The sequence below is a fragment of the Hylobates moloch genome, unplaced genomic scaffold (genome assembly GCF_009828535.3).
Source record: "Hylobates moloch isolate HMO894 unplaced genomic scaffold, HMol_V3 SCAFFOLD_22, whole genome shotgun sequence".
Lineage (NCBI taxonomy): Eukaryota > Metazoa > Chordata > Mammalia > Primates > Hylobatidae > Hylobates > Hylobates moloch.
The window spans coordinates 7,980,308-7,997,309 of NW_026652297.1; the positions used below are offsets into that span (position 1 = coordinate 7,980,308).

General features: G+C 41.9%; 1 protein-coding gene across 6 annotated transcripts in view; it reads right to left on the bottom strand.

Moving 5' to 3' along the window:
* PLS1 (plastin 1) overlaps positions 1–17,002 on the bottom strand; it is a 140,880-nt gene that overhangs the window by 121,451 nt on the left and 2,427 nt on the right. For 2 of the 6 annotated variants that reach the window (XR_009211681.1, XM_032143880.2), the window contains exons 1-3: positions 9,911–9,947; positions 4,247–4,315; positions 2,906–3,443 (exon numbers count right to left, since the gene is read on the bottom strand). The gene's annotated coding sequence lies outside the window, so the exon portion shown is untranslated. Of the gene's footprint in view, positions 1–2,122; positions 2,159–2,905; positions 3,447–4,246; positions 4,316–9,910; positions 9,948–14,376; positions 14,476–17,002 lie in introns of those variants that run through there. The other 4 variants (XM_058433624.1, XM_058433625.1, XM_058433626.1 and 1 more) reach the window with 4 other exon arrangements.

Genomic DNA, 17,002 nt, shown 5'->3' on the forward strand with positions numbered 1-17,002 from the left:
TAAATAAAAATAATCGTGGGGTCAACAACCTCAAAAAGTAATAGTTAATGAAAAGAGCTTGGGTCTAGTAATGAGGAAATTTGAACAGAGCTTTTGGCTATCCCACTAACTAGCTTAGTTAAGAATATCTGAGTCCCTCCTCTATACAATTAGGGGATAGTCTGGATAAAGCACTACCACATAGCTCTAAGATCCTAAATGTCCACCCTCCCTGTGGCAAAATGCACTTTTATTTATTCATTCATTCATTCATGTAATAACTATTGAGTGTCTGATACTGCAAAGCAATGTGCCATGTATTGTGAGGGGTTAAAGATCATCCTTCAGAGAGCTTATCATCTAGAAATAAGACAATTACATCACTAACTGTAAGAAACAGAGACAATGTCACAATTCGAGGTACTTTTTTTTTTTTTGAGATGCAATCTTGCACTGTGGCCCAAGCTGGAGTGCAGTGGCACGATCGTGGCTTGCTGCAAGCTCTGCCTCCTGGGTTCATGCCATTCTCCTGCCTCAGCCTCCCAAGTAGCTGGGAATACAGGCGCCCACCACCACGCCCATCCGGCTAATTTTTTGTATTTTTAGTAGAGATGGGGTTTCACCATGTTAGCCAGGATGGTCTCGATCTCTTGACCTCGTGATCCACCCACCTCGGCCTCCCAAAGTGCTGGGATTACAGGCGTGAGCCACCGCACCCAGCCGATTGGAGGTACTTTTAAGATAAAAAGAACATTATAAACCCATTACTAACACCCCAACCCTGAAATTCATTTTCAACATGTCTTTCCTTCTCTGCATCTAGTCTTTCACCACATGCTTCTTCCTTTACATTTCTTAATTCTGCGCCCTCTTTTCTCCACTTTTAGTCACAGGCTTAATCCAGGGCCTGGACCAACTGACCCCTGTTATGTTTTTACACCTGTCTCCCGTAAGCCCCCTAACTAATCTGTGATCTGTTATCAAAATATGAGGAATCAGAAATGGACTTGGCTGCTGTCTTGATACAGCGCTAACATGGCCTTCCCCATATTATAGAACACACATGAAATCCCTTTACAAAACTATCCATACTGCACTTCCTTCCCCCACTCCCTCCCATAAACAGGGACTAAGAATATACTTTGTGCTTAGTGCTGAGTGGGATGTTTAAGTCATAGGCTTTAACCTCCAAGAGCTTACACAACCTGTCAACTTCCTGGTTGGGAAGTTGGGAGGTGCTAAAATACTCAGGATACTATATATATAATGGGGATACTAACAGCACAAACAACAGTAGTAAGTGCTATAGGGTTCAGAAGAGGGAGAGCTACTTCATGTAAGGCAATCAAGGAAGGCTTCCAGAAAGAGGTCACACCTGAGCTACACCTTGCAGAAGGGGCAGGACTTCAATACGGAAAGAGGGAGGCAAACAGGCATTTTGGGCCAAGGGTCCAAGTGACTGAGGGAAGGAAGGAGGGCGGTTTCAGGACCAGCAAATTGTTAGGTGGGGCTTCAGTGAAAGGGCACTTTTTGAAAGGAGTTTATGAGGTACTAGCAAGCTTAGTAAGAGAAACAACTAATTTTCTGCTTAAGCCAGAATTCATGGTATAAGTAGAAGAGAAAAAGGAAGTTTAATAATTGAGGGCAAAGAAGAGTATCAGCAGGGAGTGGTAAAAAGACCCCAGAAAATGAGAAAACCTGGATCCCAGGCCTAGCTTTGCCAATGAGGGGCTTGGGTGGCCACAGCAAGTCATCTAACCTCGCTGGTCTCAGTTTTCTCATTTGTAAACTGAAGCAGCTGAACTGGCTGACCTCAAAGGTCTCTACAGCCAAAACTAGACCAACTGTATATTATTTCTGCCATTAAAACATTTATCATGGGAGGAATGAAGGGGGGCAGGATACCTGTATTCCCTTTCCATATAGGTTTCTCTTCCTGAACTTAAAATTTCCTCTTCCTAAACTTACTACCTCTCTCTCTATATATATATGCCTCCACATTACAAATTTAACACTTTACTATAGAATTTCATTACATAATTCAACTTAAAGGAGAGCTGATTACAAAGGTGGTGGGGGTGTAAAAGTACTTGCTTCAAGTTCAGTGTGTGCCCCCTGTCCTGAAATTTTGCTTCTGACTCACAGGTTCTTCAAGAAATTTATGCAGCACAGCTGAAGCCTCATACAAGTGTATCCAACACCGTGGCTGGAGGGAAAAATATCACGGTATAAGCCATAAAATGTGACACAATAAGTAAAGGGGGAAAAGTGAGAATTCTGTTACTCATCTAAACGACCGCTTCCTTTTAATAGTATCAAATGAAGTACAGTAATAATTGAAAAGTTGGGGGGAAATCTTAAATTTTTTTAAGTCTCCACTTGAAAATGCAGCTGAAACACGGAAAGTTTTTTGGCAGTGAAATTCGCTGAAAACTGACATTTTTATGCCGCATCCAGAGGTCCCTATGCTCCAGGAAAGGTACCGAAAACAGAAAGCACGGATGGGATTTCACTACAGCCCTATTGATCCTATGCACCAAAAGGCCAAAGGCAAATAAACCAGTCCCAGAATTAAAACAGAACAGACTGGTTCAGAAAGCCTCACCCGCAGCCACCCAAAGTTGAAAGCAGAAAACTTAATGAAATACCTTATTTCATTGCATGGAATCACAAATGAGTTAACAGGCTTATTGTTTAAGCAGTGTAAATACGCGATTTAACACCTGCGGGCACTGCCTGCCGGGACTGGGCAGAAGCGCGCCTGGAGGACGGCGGGAGCCACACTGCACAGCTAGGGGACGAGACGCGAGCGAGGGGACCCGGAGAGACTGCCCCCGAGCCGCCGCGCGCCCCCAAAGGAGTAACGCTTCGCTTTCCATCTGTCTGTCCAGCCTTCCTTTTGGGCCCTATCCCCACCCCCGCATACCTGCCGCCGCCGCTGTCCTGCCTTCGAGAGCGCAGCTTCCACTGGAGATCCAAGTACCTGCAGGTCCACTCTGCGGCTACCTCTCCGCGCCCGCGTAGCCGCTGCGCTCGCGCCACTGCGCATGCTCGGCCGGCACCCGGGCCCGCAAACTCTGAATCCACTTGCCACGTTTTGCCTGCGGCTGCCAGGGGAGGGAAAGGGAAGCCCAGAACCTGGGTTCAGGCTAAGGGCGAAACAGGAGTTGCAGGCGCTGGGAGCGTGGATGGGGAGAGGCGGATGGGCGCTGCGGCAACGTTATCTCTACCGCCCACAGTTACCCAAGTCTAAAGATGACCACCTACACCCTGGGAATGAATTTAGCACAGCAGTTCTCAAACTTGAGCGTGGATCAGAATCACCTGGAGAGCTTTTTAAATCACAGATCCCAAACCCAGAGTTTCCGATTTAGTTAGGTCTGGAGCGTAGCGCGACAGTTCCCATTTCTAACATGTTCTCAGCGAAAACTGGTGCTACTAGTCTGGGTGCCACAGTTTGGGACCTGCTGGTCAAAAGGAAAGGTATACGTTATTAAAGGAAGACTTGTTTGTCTCCTCTACTCTCTCTCTCTCTTTTTTTTCCGTTTGTTTCACGGATTGCTTCCTTTTCATTTAACAGCCACACCTGAATAAAATAAATATATAACTAAAGCCCACACTCAAACAAAAGTGGGATATTTTCTCTCGCATGTGAGTCAAGTAAATGGAATGCTACCTCAAGAGTTCTCACATACTTTGCCTGAAGCATAATCCGTAGTTGTAGTCTGTCCATCTCAGTCTAGAGAACAGAACAAGGTTTTGTTGCCCCTTTAACTCAAAGTCCCACGTGCCCCTTCTGCGCCTAGCACAATATCCAATACAGAATAGGCACCCAACCAACCCTGAGATGGTAACAACAGGAAAAAAAAGAGGGAAGTTGAAATTATTTTAAGAACTCAAATAAATTGGACGAGCAATGAACTATGCAAGTACGTGGGCCATGGGGAGGGAAGATAAGGAATTTTTCCCACCTGCCACCTAGAGAATCAGGTAAATTTAGTATTCTTATCTGATTTTTCCCACCTGCCACCTAGAGAATCAGGTAAATTTAGTATTCTTATCTGATTTTTCCCACCTGCCACCTAGAGAATCTGGTAAATTTAGTATCCTTATCTGATACTTATTTATCTAGATATGCAAGGGGAGTTAAGTAAGTTCTCACAAAATAAAGCAAAATATTTCTTTAAAAGGTAAACATACATCTAACATATGACCCAGCCATTTCATTCCTAGATGTTATCCAAGAGAAATTAAAACATATGCTTACCCAAAAACTTGAACAGGAATGCTCACAGCAGCTGTTTTTCACAAAAGCCCCAAACCAGAAGGAACCCAACTGTCCATCAACATGTAAATGAAAAAACAAATTGTGGTATATTTATACAATGCAATACTACTCAACAATAAAAAAGAAGAAATACTCTCACACAGGACTCAATATGGATAACTCAAAATCGGTATGCTGAGTTGAAGAAGCTAGAGACAAAACATTGTATAATCCCACTTATATGAAGTACAAACTAACCTATAATGACAAAAACCAGATTAGTAATTGCCTGGAGCCAGGAGTGGAGGGAAGGATACACTGCAAATGAGCAGAAAAAATATTTTTGGAGGGGGACGACGGAAATTTTCTCTGTTTTGATGGTAGTGACAATTTCACAGGTGTATACATCTATCATTGCTAAGTTGTACACTTTAAACATGAAACATCTGTGTAAATTATTCACCAGTAAGTTTGATAAGAAAACACTTTTTCATGAAATACTCTTATGATCTGTTTTTTTTTTCGTGGTAATATTGACCAGGGCAAGTTCATAAGGAAATGTATAGATTCTAAATATGTTATAACCTGATTTGGGAGAGGTAAAATAAAAAGTCATCCTCTGTAAATGAAGCTAAAAATAATCCATATAAAATGTCTGTAACAACCCTCTGTAAAAGCAGCCAACCCTAAGATATGATTTGTAAATATACCATTGATAAAACTGTTTCCCAAAATTGTTTCTAAGTGTAAAATAATAACTAGAGTATATCATTAGAAATGCACAACCAGGGCCCAGCGCAGTGGCTCAGGCCTGTAATCCCAGCACATTGGGAGGCCAAAGTAGGCAGATCACCTAAGGTCAGGAGTTCAAGACCAACCTGAGCAACATAATGAAACCCTGTCTCTTCTAAAAATACAAAAATTAGCCAGGCATGGTGGCGAGCGCCTGTAATCCCAGCTACTCGGGTGGTTGGGGCAAGAGAATCTCTTGAACCCAGCAGGCAGAGGTTGCAGTGAGCTGAGATCAAGCCACTGCACTCTAACCTGGGCGACAGAGTGAGACTCCATCTCAGAAAAAAAAAAAGAAAGAAAGAAATGCACAACCAGTGTGTAATAATTATATAAAGAAAATTGTTATCTGCTTAACTGATTGTATCACTAGCAGTGAGAAATAAGGTATTCAAACTGTGTTTCCAGGAGCCCTGGGTTTCCTGTAGAGAAAAATACACAGGGCTCTGGATCAAGGACCCTAACCCAGACTGTGAAATCTTATTTGATAAAAGGGTTTCACTGATAATTTTTTTTTTTTTTTGAGACTGAGTCTCGCTCTGTTGCCCAGGCTGGAGTTCAGTGGCATGACCGCAGCTCACTGCAACCTCTGCCTCCCAAGTTCAAGAGACGCTTCTACCTCAGCCTCCTGAGTAGCTGGGATTACAGGTGCACACCACCACACACCTAGTTAATTTTTCTATTTTTAGTAGACACGGAGTTTCTCCATGTTGGCCAGTCAGGTCTCGAACTCCTGACCTCAGGTGATCCACCCGCCTCGGCCTCTCACAGTGCTGAGATTACAAGTGTGAGCCACCGCACCCGGCCGTCATTGATAATTAAAAGAGCAACCGTTTGAAAACAATTGAAGTAATAGTATCAGGTCATAAGAATTCACAAAGAGATGGTATACTTGGTGGACCTAAGTATTCTGGTAATCAAAAGTGTACACTGTTCTTTGGCTTGCAGAGCAATGGGAAAAAATATATACAAAGATTTTTAAACTAGTTAAAAATGTACACTGTAGTTATAGTAACCATATGTTCCAATTTTTCTAGAATAGTCTTAATTTAAATATTTGTTTATCACATAAATTATATCTACTCATGTATTCCAACTGTTGGTTGAAAAAAATAACATCTTTTAAGCTGGGGGTTGTTTTTCAAAATAACTAAAAATAAAACAAGGATAAAGCAGGGCATGGTGGCACACACCTGTAATGCCAGCATTTTGGGAGGCCAAGGTGGAAAGGGCACTTGAACTCAAGAGTTCAAGACCAGCCTAGACAACTTGGAAAAACCCCATCTCTAAAAAAAAAAAAACTAAAATTAGCCAGGTGTGGTGGCATGTGCCTGTGGTTCCAGCTTCTCTGGAGGTTGAGATGGGAGGATCTCTTGAGCCCAGGAGTCTGAGGCTACAGTGAGCCATGTTCACTACACTGGACTCCAGCCTGGGCAACAGAGCAAGACCCTATCCGAAAAAAAAAATTGAGCTGCTACTGGGTAGTCACCATTTTAAACACTTCACAGTATTTACTCATTGAATATCCATGCCAACCCTATGAAATTATCCTCAATTTACAGGTGAGAAAACTGAAGTACAAAATGTTATTTTTCCCATGATAATACAACTAAAGACTAAATATTTACAACTACATTTTTAAAATATATTTCATATAAAGACAATCTTTGCTAATTTCACAGTTTCCAAGGATCCATCTGAATTATTAATTTATTTTTCCAGGCTCATTGATACTGAGAGGGCTACCAAAAAAGCAGAGCTCTAGTGATTACTGCCATCATCGTCTTCATTATCATTGCTAATATTTATTCCATGTCTTCTATGTACTAGCTACTGCGCCAAGAAGTTCACATTGTTTATTTCATTTAATATTCATGAAGACAAAAGTGCAGATTCAATAATAATAGGTAACAAAGGCAGCGAATGGCGGAACCAGGATTCCATCTCAAGAGTGAATGGCGGGCCGGGTGTGGTGGCTCATCCCAGCAATTTGGGAGGCCGAGGCAGGTGGATCACTTGAGGTCAGGAGTTCAAGAACAGCCAGGCCAACATGGTGAAACCTCATCTCTACCAAAAAATACAAAAATTAGCTGGGTGTGGTGGCATGTGCCTGTAGTCCCAGCTACTTGAGAGACTGAGGCGGGAGAATCGCTTGAAGCAGGGAGGCAGAGGTTGCAGTGAGCTGAGATCACGTCACTGCACTTCAGCCTGGGTGACAGAGTGAGACCTTGTCTCAAAAAAAAAAAAAAAAAATAGCTAATGGAAGAACCAGGATTCAACTCGTTTTCTGCTATTTACAATACTGGTCCCTGCAAAGTTATAATATATCCTGTATTCTAGGGGAAAAATATTGGCATTCTGGATTATAACCAAGTCTCTGTGAATGTGGCTAATGTTAGTTCATTCCCCAGAGCCTGATGGTTTCTAATATGCTTATAACCACAACACCCCACTGCAACTCAGCCCTGATCAGCATCCCGAAATCAGCTACTATATAGGCACCAATTTTACAATCAATTTTAGAAAAGTAGGTGCATTCTGAATGATACCAGCAAGTGTGATGTGACCATATTTATTTTATTTGGCTGTTTTTTTTTTTTTTTCCAGAACAAAGAGAGCAGAGAAAAAAAACATATGTGAGAACGACTAAGATTCAATATTCAGTCTGTGGCCATACCACCCTGAATACTCTCGATCTCATGTGATCTCGGAAGCCAAGCAGGGTCAGACCTGGTTAGTACTTGGATGGGAGATTCAGTATTCATTTCAACTCTGAATTTATGATAAATCATTTAGAAGAGAAAACAATAATATGAGAAATAAGTCCAAAAAAACAGGGCAAAACCTCTCTCTCTCATGCATACACACACACACACACACACACAATTTAACACACACACCGTTTTGAGCTAACACAGATAAGATCAAAATAGCCAACAAAGCACACACACCTAAACCCACCTACCACCTAAAATCTCATGAAATGATAAAGGGGATAATTTTATTTGTTTATTTTAATCATTATTTATTTTTGAGGCACAGGGTCTCACTTTGTCACCCAGGCTGGAGTGCAGTGGCAGAAACATGGTTCACTGCAGCCTCCACCTCTGGGGCTCAATTGATCTTCCTGCCTCAGCCTCCTGAGTAGCTGGAACTACAGGCATGCACCACCACGCTCAGCTAATTTTTGTATTTTTTGTACAGACAGGGTTTCACCATGTTGCCCTGTCTGGTCTGGAACTCTTGAGCTCAAGCGATCGCCTGCCTCAGCCTCCCAAAGTGCTGGGATTACAGGCATGAGCCACAGGGCCCGGCCAGGAGATACTTTTAAAAAGTAAAGGCTGGGTGCAGTGGCTCACACCTATAATCCCAGCGCTTTGGGAGGCCGAGGCAGGCGGATCACCTGAGGTTGGGAGTTCAAGGCCAACCTGACCAAAATGGAGAAACCCCATCTCTACTAAAAATACAAAATTAGCCCGGCGTGGTGGCGCATGCCTGTAATCCCAGCTACTCAGGAGGCTGAGGCAAGACAATCGCTTGAACCCAGGAGGCAGAGGTTGCACTGAGCCAAGATTGTGCCATTGCACTCCAGCCTGGGCAACAAGAGTGAAACTCCGTCTCAAAAAAAAAAAAAAAAAAGTAAAAGAAGGCTGAGTGTGGTGGTTCATGCCTGTAATCCCAGCACTTCGGGAGGCTAAGGTGGGTGGAACAACCTAAGCTCAGGAGTTCAAGAGCAGCCTGGTCAACATGGTGAAATCCTAGAAACAAAAAAAATTGCCATCGACAAATCAGAAATGTTGAGAAAAGACAGAATGCAGATAGATTAAATCTCAGAAAAAACAAATGGAAGGAAAATTCAGCTCAAATTATATGGAGGAACCTGCTAAAGGCAAAAGTAGGAGTAGTTGGGGAGAGGGTGTACAAACTCACAGTTAACAGATCAAGAAGTAGGGAGGAGGGTACTGAGACATTGGTCAGGGAGAGTAATTAGAATAAGAGATTTAGAGTAGCTAGGCTGGTCAACCACTTTCTCCTCTCCAACTGGTTCTAAATTGTGGCCCAGAAAGCAATAGACCACCAGGAAGAACACCAGTCTTCCACACTTTAAAGATGAGCAACCACACACCCTTGTCTTATAAGTGCTGTTCTCTACACAAAATTGGCAGAGAACAGCTACCATAAATAAAAAGGCAAAGGGAAGAGAGATTCTAAAATACAAAATTGAACAGATAGCTAACACATTATCATATATTTGAAAAAAATCACCGTGAAAAAGGGACCATTTTTACAATTATTATTAGAGAAAATAAAGCTAGAGAACAATCAGAAGAAGATATTTGAAATGTATAATATCTTCAGAGAAACATGAGAAGATGTCATATGTACAAAAACTTTGACTATATATTTGGAAATTTAAAATTTTGATAACTGAGGCTGGGTGTGGTGGCTCACTCCTGTAAATCCAGCACTTTGGGAGGCCGAGGCAGGCAGATCGCTTGAGTTTAGGAGCTTGAGACCAGCCTGGGCAACAAGGCTAAACCCTCATCACTACAAAAATACAAAAATTAGCTAGGAAGCCAGGCACGGTGGCTAACGCCTATAATCCCAGCACTTTGGGAGGCTGAGGCAGATGGATCGCTTGAGTCAGGCGTTTGAGACCAGCCTGGCCAACATGGTGAAACCCGTCTCTACTAAAAATACAAAAAGTAGCCAGTCATGGTGGTGCGTGCCTGTGATCTCAGCTACTCAGGAGGCTGAGGCAGAAGAATCACTTGAACTGGGAGGTGGAGATTGCAGTGAGCCGAGATCACGCCATTGCACTCCAGCTTGGGCAACAGAGCGAGACTCAATCTCAAAAAGAAAAAAAAAAATTACCTAGGCATGGTGGCACACATCTGTAGTCCCAGCCAGCTACTTGGGAAGCTGAGGTGGGACAATCACTTGAGCCCAGGAGGTTGAGGCTACAGTGAGCCATAATTGTACCACTGCACTCCAGCCTGGGTGACAGAGACCCTGTTAGGAAAAAAAAATATATATATATGATATATGAGATATATATGATATATGAGATATATATGATATATGTTATATATATGATATGATAGCTGAAATTAAAAAATGAAATGAATGGTCTGGGTTTCAGAATAGACACAGATTAGTAACTGGAAAATCAAGCTGGCCAATTATCCCAGAATGATGTCACCCCAATGAGCAGTGGCAGAAAAAAATGGCTTTAGGGCCTATAAGGGTGCCCTGAGGCAGTTTTCTACATTCTCCACCCTCCCCCCATACCTTGCCCTTCCCTATTTGGAAAAAAATAAGATCATATACTACATTAACTGAAACAGATGGCAAATTATGAAAGAGCTATGGAGTGTGGCAAAGGCTGCTGATTGTCCCCAAATATCTTTTCATTAAATATATCTATGATGTATTTATGAAAATAACGGCATTTCAAAATACAGGAAAATGATGGACTAGTCAGTGACACAGTAACAGATACCACGCATGGATTGACCAACTCTCTTCTTGGATGCCTTCCTGGAAAGCCAAAACCAATATTTCCCACATTCACTTGTAGCTAGAGTTCCAAAAATGATTTAGGTTTTACCAAGCCAAGTAAGACTGATTCAAATTTGTATTACATGAAGAGAGAGGAAAGGCATGAACCCCTTTGGGCAAATTCCTAATTCTGCAGTGTCCTGATCCTTTCAGAGTTAGCAGCTGCCTTGACAGGTAATTTGGGGAGTTCTTGAATACTCATGATGAAGCCTGTTTCTCTCAAAGATTTTGTATATCATCTAGATCCCTTAACAAACCCTTTATTCTGAAAGTGGCAGAAGGGACTTCAATACCAACATACGAACTATCTGTCTGAGAAATGAGTTGCCTGATCTTGTTTCAAAAATGATCTGTAGATAAATGGGAAAACGAATACTAGCAAACTGAAGTACAAAAATGTTAGGGAAAAGTATAAAGGAACATTTTAAATCTTGTGGTTAGCCTTCCTAAGCAAGACTAAAATCCAGAAGCTATAAAGGAAATGATGGGTAGATTTGATATAAGAAAAATTAAAATTCCTACATAAGAGCCAAGTGACAGACTGAGATATAATATTCTCAGATATAAATCAGAAAAGGTTTAATTCATAGTATGTTAAAATGTTTGTATAAATCAATAAAAAAGACACAACCAAATTAAAACTGAAAAAATTCTAAACAGGTAATTTACTAAAAAAAGGTAATCCAAATGATTAACAGACATGAGTAGATGCTTGAACTTGCTGGTAAGTAGAGAAATGCACATACATACATGTAAGTGCCGTAACCCAATCAAATCAGAATCTCTGGGAGTCCCCAGATACTTTTTAAAAATCTTCCCATCCACATAAATTCAATGTGTAGCCAAAGTTAAGAACCACTACCCTAAAACAGTGCTAACTCAAAGTGTGGGCAGTGGACCAGCAGCAGTAGCATCTAGCAGCTTGTTAAAAACGCAAATTACTGAGTTTCCTTTCAGACTGATTGAATCAGAATTTCTCTAGGTGATTCTGATGCATGCTCAATTTTGAGAACTCTGAAACCTCTCTGCATTTTACTTACAGAGCTACTTGGAGGACAACAGCAGATGAAAGCATTTTCAGAAAAGTAAAAACAGTAATCGCAAATACAAATAATCATACTATTCCAATATATTTTACATAATCTTAGGGTCATACTCAGGATCTAGCAATGAAAATGACAATAATTCATTACTGAAATAGAAATCTCTTGGAGACATAAAGAAGTAGTCCATGTCCTTATTTCTGAATTGTCTTCAAATACAGTGGAGTGTCAGTTAGTTCTATAATACAGTCTTAGTAGATGTGAAACTGCCACAGGGATAGGAAGCCAAATGGCTTACTTTTAAGTCTCTTAAATATTTTGTTACTTTATGACTGCTTGTTTTTTTGTAATGGGTTTTTGCAGTGTTTCCACTAAATGGGACAAGTGTATTGGTGCAGTTTGGCTGTACTGGATCATTTATTCTGCACTATTAAGTTTCAGAATATTGGCTTGTGGTTATGTTGTCTATTATTTGAGACTTTACCCAAAGAAAACTAACAGACATGTGCCCCCTTTTACCCTTAATCTATGTCTGCCAATATTCCATACATAGCCAAGCTATTAAAGAAGGGAAATGGCATGGTCTTTGGGTTTTAAGAAGGTTGCTCTGACTACTGTGTAGAACAACTCCAAACAACATCAGCATCATCTAGAAGCTTGTTACAAATGCATATTATTGAATGTGTGTGTACCAAGAGGTGTCCACTGAAGTTCATTCAGATGTAGAAAGGAACTTGTAAAACTGTTGCATTATGTTGGAACTTGCATAGCTAACCAACCAGGAGTTTGGGCATCTGGCTGAGAACCAAGTCCATCTTAGTCTCAACTGGGTTGTAGTACCACCTGGTGGTCATTTTCCACTCTAGTTTAATCATGAATGGGGACAATTCTATACACATGGCTGACTGGAATTCCAGAACACTGACTGATGCCCCTTTGTCAACTTGATCTGGGACACTGGGCTTAGGAAATACCAGGGACACTGGGACCTATCCACACCAACCACTCTGCTTCCTGCCTCACCCTCTCCTCCACACTCCCACTCCCCAAATGATAAAAAGAGGGCTGAGAGGAACGCAGGAATCAATTAACAGTTGTATTTTGTTCAAATTTACATTATCATGAATTTCATGTACATTAGGATGTAGAACTAAATATATATGGTTAATAAAAATGTGCACATATTAGGATACATATTTTTAAAATTTCAACAGTACTACTGAATAATAATTTTTAAAAAGTTGGATAACAAATGCTGGCAAGGATGTGGAGAAAAGGGAACCCTTGTACACTGTTGGTGAGAACGTCAATTAGTACAACCACTATGGAGAACAGCGTGGAGGTGCCTCAAAAAACTAAAACTAGAACTACCATATGATCCAGCAATCCCACTGCTAAGTATATACCCAAAATAAAGGAAATTGGTTTATCAAAGAGATAACTACACTCCCATGTTTATTGCAGCACTATTCACAATAACCAAGATTTAGAAGCAACCTAAGTGTTCATCAACAGATGAATGGATAAAGAAAATGTGGTACATGTACACAACAGAGTAGTATTCAGCCATAAAAAAGAATGAGATCCTGTTATTTGCAACCACATGGATGAAACTGGAGGTCATTATGTTAAGTGAATTAAGCCAGGCACAGAAAGACAAACTTCCCATGTTCTCACTTACTTGTGGGAGCTAAAAATAAAAACAACTGAACTCATGGCGATAGTAAAATGACGGTTACCAGAGGCTGGGAAGGGTAGTGGGGGTGACGGGTGTGCGGTAGGGATAGTTAATGGGTACAAAATATAGTTAGATAGAATAAGATCTAGTATTTGAACCTGTAATCCTAGCACTTCAGGAGGCTGAAGCAGGCCGATCACTTAAGCCCAGGAGTTCAAGACCAGCCTAGGCAACATGGCAAAACCCCCGTCTCTACAAAAAATACAAAAGTTAGCCAGGTGTAGTGGTGTGCACTTGTAGTCTCAGCTACTAAGGAGGCTGAGGTGGGAAAATCACTTGAGCCTGGAAGCCCAAGGCTGCAGTACACCAAGATCAGGCCACTGTAGTCCAGCCTGGACAATAGATGAGACCTTGTCTCAAAAAGGAAAAAAGATCTAGTATTTGATTGCAGAACAGGGTGACTACAGTCAAATATTTATTGTACATTTTTAAATGAGTATAATTGGATCGTTTGTAACACAAAGGATAAATGCTTGAGGTGATGGATACCCCATTTACCCTGATGTGATTATTACACATTGTGTGCCTGTATCAAAATAGCTTATGTACCCCATAAAGTATATACACCTACTATATACCCACAAAAATTAAAAATTGGCCAGATATGGTGGCTCCTGCCTGTAATCCCAGCACTTTGGGAGGCCAAGGCAGCAGATCACCTGAGGCCAGGAGCTCCAGACCAGCTTGGCCAACATGGCGAAACCCATGTCTACTAAAAAGTGACACACTGGTTACATAGGTGTAACCCAGTATCTGAGGAAAGAAGGGTTGAATCCGGAGGAGGTTGCATGACCAAAAAAAAAAAAACAACAAAAAACAAAACTGGGAGATGGCCAAGCGGAGTGGCTCACTCCTATTAAATCCCAGCAACCCAGCACTTTGGGAGGCCAAGGTGGGCAGGTCACTTGAGGTCAGGCGTTCAAGACCAGCCTGGCCAATATGGTAAAACCCCATCTCTACTAAAAATACAAAAATCAGCTGGGCATAGTGGCACGCACCTGTCATCTCAGCTACTTGAGAAGCTGAGGTGGGAGGATGGCTTGAATCCAGGAAGCAGAGGTTGCAGTTGAGCCGAGATCACATGATTGCAATCCAGCCTGGGTGACAGAGTGAGACTCGTTTCAGGAAAAAATAAAAGGTCTGGGAGACTCCCTCCCCCTCAAGTATGGAGAATGGGTTAGAGAAAAACAAGCCTAAAGGCAGACAGGCAAGCTAGAAGCCTGCTGAAGTAATTTAGGCAAGAGGTGATGATGGTCTAAAACTAGAATGGTGGTAAGGGAATTTGGGGGAAAGTGGATATGTTTGATATTTAGGAGATAGAATCTAGTCCTTATCTTTCAAAGATATAAACTGAAGTATCTGCAGATAAATTGATATGAGGTCTAGACTTTTCTTTAATCCAACTGAGGAGAGAGAAAATGAGAAAGGTGGTTATAGATGAAACAAAGACTAACCATATGCTGATAATCATTGATTGCGTGATGGACATAAAGGAATTCCTTATTGTGTCTACTTTTATATATATTTGAAAGTCCCCATAACAAAAAGTTAAACAAAATAAAGTGCCTGGGAAATGCTGAAGGGAAAATATTCAGTAGGGAGATACACATAGGAAATATAAATCTTGGAGAGAGATAAGGGAAGAGCAATGAATTTTGAAGTGAACAGCAGACGGAAAGTTAATTGAAGCCTTGAGTGTGAATGAAATAATAAAAACGAGAAAAGAACCTAAGTTAGAATCCTGAGGAATATCAACAGTAAAGGGAATGGCAAAGAAGTGTTGTTAACAGGAAAGAGTCATGGAGTCCAAAGAAAGCTTTCCAAGAAAGCAGCAGTGGTCTACATTAGGGGTCTCCAATGCCTGGGCCACAGTACTCGCCAGTGGCCTGTTAGGAACCGGGCCACAGAGCAGGAGGTGAGTGGAGGGCAAGCAAGTGAAGCTTCGTCTCTTTTCACAGCAGCTCCCCATCACTGGCACTACCGCCTGAGCTCCGCCTCTTGTCAGATCAGCAGGGCATTAAATTCTTACAGGAGTGCAAACCCTATTGTGAACTGCACATGTGACAGATGTAGGTTGCATGCTCTTTATGAGAATCTAATGCCTGATGATCTCTCAATGTCTCCCATCACCCCAGATGGGACCGTCTAGTTGCAGAAAAACAAACTCAGGGCTCCCACTGATCCTACATTATGGTGAGTTGTATAATGACTTATTATATATTACAATGTAATAATAGTGCAAAATAAATGTAATGTGCTTGAATCATCCCGAAAACATCCCTCCACCTCCCTGTCCATGGAAAAAGTGTCTTCCACAAAACTGGTCCTTGGTGCCAAAAAGGTTGAGGACTGCTGGTCTGTATTGTCAAACGCTGCTAAAAGGTCAAAGGAAAGAACTGGTCAACAGCCATATGAAAGTCATTGGTAACTCTGGTGAGAGGCACTTAAGGGGTGGGAGGGCAAACAGGACAGACAGTATAGTATACGTAGGTTTAGGGCTGAGTAGACGGTGTAGAAATGGAACCAGCCTGGATAATACATGAGTTACTAGAGGGAGGATGTCTACTTGGAATGCTGACTTTTTGAATCAACTCATTTGTTAAAATACTGCTATAGATGTTTGATTTCTCTAAATGACCTGCTACTCTCCTTTTATTGTGTTCTACACTCTCCTGCCAGATTCAAGTGTAGCTTTGACCATCACTCTTTACATAAAATCTTCCAGAGCCTCTCCAATACTTACTGAAGTCTGTACAAATGTCTCAGACTACTCTAAATGCTCCCTCGTACCAGCCAAAGGGGACCGTGTCCCTCCCTCAGCATGCTTTTTGTTCATACTGCTGCCTCTAGTTAGAATATATTCCTTTTCCCGGCCGGGCGCGGTGGCTCACGCTTGTAATCCCAGCACTTTGGGAGGCCGAGGCGGGCGGATCACGAGGTCAGGAGATCGAGACCACGGTGAAACCCCATCTCTACTAAAAAAATACAAAAAAAATTAGCCGGGCGTGGTGGCGGGCGCCTATAGTCCCAGCTACTCGGAGAGGCTGAGGCAGGAGAATGGCGTGAACCCGGGAGGCGGAGCTTGCAGTGAGCCGAGATTGCGCCACTGCACTCCAGCCTGGGCGAGAGAGAGAGACTCCGTCTCAAAAAAAAAAAAAAAAAAAGAATATATTCCTTTTCCCCAATTTTTGTCTCCGAAGTCCTCCTCATCCTTCAAGTCCAATCTCAGATATGGTGACACGTTCTCCTTGAGCTCCTTCCTGATAACACCTCTTCTTTCCACTGGAGTAGACTGTGTCCTCTATTTTTCCAATACATGCTGTTTATATCCCTCTCCTGGCATTCACTGGATTTCGCTTTGCTCTTAATTGTCTATGTTCTCATTATACCCTTTCTGCATCCACAAATTGTATATTACCTGAAATTAACTTTTTTTTTTTCCTCTGAGACAGGATTTGGCTCTGTTGCCCAGGCTGGAATGTAGTGGCGAGATTGCGGGTTACTGCAGCCCTGGCTTCCTTGGCTCAAGCCATCCTCCTACCTCAGCCTCCCAAGTAGCTGGGACTACAGGTGTGAGCCACTATGCCCCGCTGAAACTAACTTCATCTTCCTCATTTTTGTGTC